Raw genomic sequence first — 6,118 nt, 5'->3', positions numbered from 1 at the left:
TTACAATCATTGTCATTATACTTCGATATTTTATAAATCATTAATATTTTATCATTGTTATATATTTTTCATTAATGATTGCGACAATCATTGACTTTTATATGCTTATTTTTATCATTATCACGATTATTTCAAACATCATTAATGTTGTGATCATGTTGATAATGTCCAATATCAATATTACAGATACTTTTATCTTTTATTATTTTCATATCATTGCTATTAATATTATTACTATTTATATTATTACTATCATCACTATCATTTTCATCACTGTGCTTGTATATTTTAACGACGAACAAAAGGACACATACACACATACATACTAAATATGTGTAAACTCACACACAAACATATGTGTGTGTGTGTGTGTGCGCGCGTGCGGTTGTGTGTGTGTGTGTGTGTGAGTGTGTGTGTGTGTGTGTGTGTGTGTGTGTGTGTGTGTGTGTGTGTGTGTGTGTGTGTGTGTGTGGTCTTACCTATTCTAGTTCAAATACGAGAAAGAAAGCTGAGCTCACGAGGAACCCGTCTGCTAGATAACATATAACATATATTTATAACATAACATTTATAACATATAACATATAACATATATGTACATATAACATATAACATATATTTAGATAACATATAACTTTTTAACTGATGTAAAGTTTCTAACACAGCGTTTTCTGGGAGGTTGTTCCGTTCATCAATAGACTATTTGGAAAACTTTTGTTTTTCTTCTTCTTTTACATCCTTTATACGTGTTAAGTTTATGCGCGGATGTTTTATATCTCTTTTATTGAAAATAATAAATGCCTAACTTCACTCGTCCTGACAAATAAATGTAAAACAATGATATCACGACGTTTTAATTTCTTGAATCTGGCTTTGTAGTTCAAGTCCCTTAATTAAAATTAGGCCGCTCGTTGAACTCTCCGGTTTATCAATATCCTCCCTTACATGTGGACTCCATACTATTGCAGTGTATTCTAGAGGTCTTCTGATACTTATGATGATTTTCTTTGCCTTTTTGCATCCAGTGATAGCATTTTGTGAACTTTATAAACAATGTGATCATCTGGGTTTAGAATCCTATTCTCAAGTATTCCGTTTTTTTTACGCATCTGATACCGCTTTTCCTAGTTTTTACTGGTTTAAAGGTCGATTTTTGCTACCCTCGTTCCTTACTACATGGCATTTATCGCTGTCAATGTACAGCTCCATTTGAAGAAGCGTTCACTTTTTTTTTTTTTTTTTTTTTTTTAACTGGCATGAATCCACGTTTGTTATTCTTCTCTGAATCTTTGCATCATCTGTCAACATACTCAGATAACTCACTCAACTTATATTCGACACCAGGTCATTAACGAAAATAATAAACACAATTGGTGCCAATAATGACCCTTGTGGTACTTCACTTGGCTCCATGCAGAGTGTTTACCTCTAATTACTGTACTCATTTCTCTTCCATATAGAAAATCCTTCATCCACTTGAGGAGTTTTCCTTTAACTCCACCTACGTGTTCCAATTTCCATATCAGACTGTTATGTGCCACTTTGCCGATTGCCTTTTCGAAATATGTACGTATAAGTCTACCAAATCTTCTCGCTGTTTCAGTATTTCAGCATGTGAGAGAGAGAGATAGATGGATTTAATTTTGACATGAAGAGTTTACTTGCCTAACAGTTTATATGCCTCACAAAAAAGGCAAGGAAAATGTCTAAGAGCCTTTACCGAGACTGCCAAACTAGCTGAACCACTGATTTAAAGTTGCCAGTCAAATTTTAACTGCATACGTTGCTTATATGCATGCGTTTATATACATATCTATATATCCATCCATATATATATATATATATATATATATATATATACATAGATATAAATATATATATACATACATATACACACACACACACACACACACACATATATATATATATATATATATATATATATACATATATATATATATGTATATATACATATACATATACATACACATGTGTGTTTGTATGTATATGTTTAATTTTCACTTTTCCACAGACGAGTTTTTCATACATACATTATATTTTTAAGGAAGGGATATATTACAAAGGTTACATAAACGCTATTTACTTCTTGTCGACCTCATATATCTTCCTATCTTTATGTGTAGGTTTGCTAAAACAATCTTTCTCTAATTTTTCCCATATGGCAATTTCTTTCAGGAGCAGTTTTAACTCTGCAAGCCTTTAAATGAAACTTTTCAATTACTTTTTCACGGTTTTCTGAGTGAGAACCAAACTCGTGTCTGAGGGGGGGGGGGCGGAAATGAGACATATCAACTAAGATTACGGTTCTCTTTCGATATGCTGTATATTGCAAAATAAACGTTGTTAAGTTTGGAAGGCTGACCTAATGTTTGCATATCATGATATATGTTCGCATTCTTGAATATGCATAAATAAATTTCTATATAAAGTTGAGCTTACTTTTCCATAAACAAACATGTCAATCTAAAAGTTGTAGTGTCCTTCTTCATTCCGCAGGCCTCAGATACATCATACTTCCTAAATCTATATTCCTCAAACTTTAATTTGTACCTCCAAAGAAACACTTGGGAGTGCTGTTCTCACCTCCCATCCTACCCCCTGAAAAACCGCTCTCGGTCCCCATGGCTTGGCGGTAGATTTCTCTGCGGGAGTCCTGCCGCTATTGACACTGCCATTTATCTTATGATGATGAGAAACCCCAAAACAATATGTCAGATATCTGCTTGGAGCTTGATAAGTTGTGACTTCTTTGGGACTAAGTCAACCTGAAGGGGAATGGAGAAAGCAGTGTAATAACCATTCTATTACAACCAGATTTCCCTATTTTTTTCGTAAATGCCACCAATTATTTTTTATTAGTTAAGATTGATAGATGTGCGAGAAGGGCCTCTTGTTAAACTTAAAACAATGTGATTGTAGCGTACTTTTATCGTTTTCGTATACTAATGTTCTCGAATACAAAAAATAAATACTAGCGTTCACAGAGCGCGCCATCAGATTATAATAAGGTAAGGTAAAAATATAAGTAGGCACAGGAGTGCATATAGATAACTGTGCATTTCTAAGTCTGCTCTTAGATGCAACTCATCATAGATATCTGTTAAATGGCATTGTTTTTATGGTCCGGTTATATACGCTGTGTTATATCCAGGGACACTAAGCATTATTGTCCTCCATTCTAAATAACATAATATAATAATTACTAGTTCAACATTACGGCCTTTATACCGCATCGAAGATGAAGAATTCTCGAAAATGAACAGAATGAGATTTCGCATTCATTTGGATATCGGATTTCAATTGGTGTTTTCTGACTATGCATAGTATGGCGTGTTTCTAAACTTCATTGTCATACAAGGAATGCATTATCAACTCTTATCATGCAGCAAAAAAACTGTCAACTGCGATCCCCTCTGCAAGGTCTAGTAACTATTGGTCCGCTACTGCCAAAGCGTCCGTCGCAACAATCTAAATGATAACCGTCTACCTCTTCTGCATTGTAAATAATGAATCAGTATATGTGGACTCACACACACACACACAAACATATATATACATATACATATATATATATATATATATATATATATATATATATATATTTATATTCACACACACACACACACACACACACACACACACATATATATAATATATATATATATATATATATATATATATATATATATATATATATTGTGTGTGTGTGTGTGTGTGTGTGTGTGTGTGTGAATATAAATATATATATATATATATATATATATATATATATATATATATATATATATATGTGTGTGTGTGTGTGTGTGTGTGTGTGTGTGTGTATGTGTGTGTGTGTGTGAATATAAATAAATATATATATATATATATATATATATATATATATATATATATATGTGTGTGTGTGTGTGTGTGTGTGTGTGTGTGTGTATGTGTGTATATATATGTATATATATATATATATATATATATATATATATATATATATATATGTATGTGTGTGTGTGTGTGTGTGTGTGTGTGTGTGTGTGTATACATATATATGTGTATATATATATATTATACATATATATATGTATATATATATATATATATATATATATATATGTGTGTGTGTGTGTGTATGTGTGTGTGTGTGTATGCATGCGTGCGTGCGTGCATGTGCATTTAATTCAGGTAAAGCATCTAATTATTCTACTGAGACCATGGCTGCACACTATGAGCTTGATCTTGTTCCGTTTTACACTGCCTCCTGCAGGGAGAAATGTGCAGTACTTGGCACGGGAAACAGAAGTCGACCGTCGGGCAAGAAGCAATAAAGTTGAATCGCTCTCATCCACTCTCAATAGTCATATTTGATAATAGGCAAGAAGTGACAGGGGTGCCACGTCAAGGAATTAATGTCATACGCAGAACGCACCTGAGTTCGTGACAGTACTTTTTGAGGAAATAAATCACCAAACAAATAAAGTTACAAACCCCGCAACGCTCTCTCCTTTATCTATTCATTCATTTCTTTTTATTATTCATAAATTTATCCCTTTGACTGGTGATGATCTCTCTTCATTCCCGAATAATAACATGACTGATATAAATTACTGTTCTTGATTGCACATGAATAAACATTAAACAGTCACGAACTAATAATTACTGTAATATCCAATAGGGTTCGCCTAACGCTACGCTATCTACGGGTAAGAAATAAGAGGATTATTCTATTTTCAATCAGAAATATATTTATGGGATAGTTAGAACACCATTGTTTTTTCTCCGAGTGAAATTATGAGGCAAGTCACATCTGTTGCACTCGTAACTATTTTTTAGGAATATGAAGAGAAAACGGAACGAATTAAAAGGGAAGTCTTAAGAAGATTTTCAAGTATCCACATTTCGCCAACGATAATTAGGAAAATGTGCATATCTGGTGAAATTACATCAGCCGGGTCCGAGTTCCGTATTAGCTTCAGCTTTTGAAAAAGCTTATCCTCCTCAGCAGGAGAAGGAACCATCGAGTAGGTTTCAGGTTGTTGTGGACGAGAGTTGTTTACAAGGCAGTTCCATCAAAAATCACCCTTCCCTCGATACTCCAAGCGAATCGATAACCCTTATTTCACCAGGATACCTGGTATCGAGTCACACCTTGGCCAGACGAGTGCAAAATGTTGCATTTGTGGAGAGAGAGGTGGTGGTGAGGGGCGAGCGCCGAGAGAGTGAACCCGGGGCAGCTCGAGGCTTGTTTACGCTTCTCATCGACCAGCGGGACTCCTGTGTCTCCTGTAGGACCTCGCAGCGCCCACCTCTGGCCCTCACGAGGCAGGTAATGCTATTCAGAGGGATGCCGAGGACGCCCCGACCGGTGGCAAGGGGAAGGCTATGCTCGCAAGGGCACCCCCAGCAGCGCTACGGGAGTCTGAGGGCTACGGGAACCGAAGCTCTGGGGTTGATGAACCGGTTCTGGAGGTTGATAATAATGCTATTGTGTCACGGAAGGAAGCCTCGAGTGGGATTGGGACTGGTGTTCTGCTTGGATGTGGGAAGTGGATGGTGGTTAGCAATTTTCACAAACATTCAGTAGTCTATTTTGAATGTATATTGAAGGATGTTTGTAACCTATTTATTTATCACTTATGCTTAATTTGTGAACTTGGCTGCAATATTTCCAGTGATATAAATAGTGGTAAATGGAAAGAATATGCCCACCACATTACTTGCTTTTGCAATTCACATGTTGATTACCTATGCTAGAAAAGTAGATTGCGCTTGTTGCTGTAAAGGTTAGTGGGTCGTGTAAAACTAAAGTAATGATACAGTATTTTAAAGTCATCATCTGCAATGTTATTCAAGAAATTTATGGTATTAGTATATATGTAAAAACAAAATATTCATACAAATCTGGCTAAATGTTTTGAAGACGCCCACGCATCTAATTCTAGCTACTCGACACGCTATCCACCCCTCTTAGTGCTCAAGCAAAGGCAAACAAACGTCCACCAATTATATTCTAGCTACTCTGGCAAGGTAGGGCTTGTAGACTCCCCTGATGATTTATTGTTAAATACAATACCTTTCTAGCCTCTATTCTGCTAGGATATAGGTG

At 35.3% G+C, this 6,118-nt stretch overlaps 1 protein-coding gene across 4 annotated transcripts in view; it reads left to right on the top strand.

Annotated features, from left to right (window-relative positions):
• The first annotated feature begins 5,002 nt into the window (after positions 1 to 5,002).
• Positions 5,003 to 6,118, top strand: part of LOC122257035 (uncharacterized) — a 19,564-nt gene continuing 18,448 nt past the window's right edge. The window contains exon 1 of one of the 4 annotated variants that reach the window (XM_086542676.1): positions 5,003 to 5,334. The gene's annotated coding sequence lies outside the window, so the exon portion shown is untranslated. Of the gene's footprint in view, positions 5,339 to 6,118 lie in introns of all 4 variants that reach the window. The other 3 variants (XM_043022066.2, XM_086542678.1, XM_086542677.1) reach the window with 3 other exon arrangements.

The sequence above is a fragment of the Penaeus japonicus genome, unplaced genomic scaffold (genome assembly GCF_977035675.1).
Source record: "Penaeus japonicus unplaced genomic scaffold, GWHDUDI00000001_assembly GWHDUDI00000012, whole genome shotgun sequence".
NCBI classification, from domain to species: domain Eukaryota; kingdom Metazoa; phylum Arthropoda; class Malacostraca; order Decapoda; family Penaeidae; genus Penaeus; species Penaeus japonicus.
This window is presented reverse-complemented; position numbering and strand designations above follow the sequence as displayed.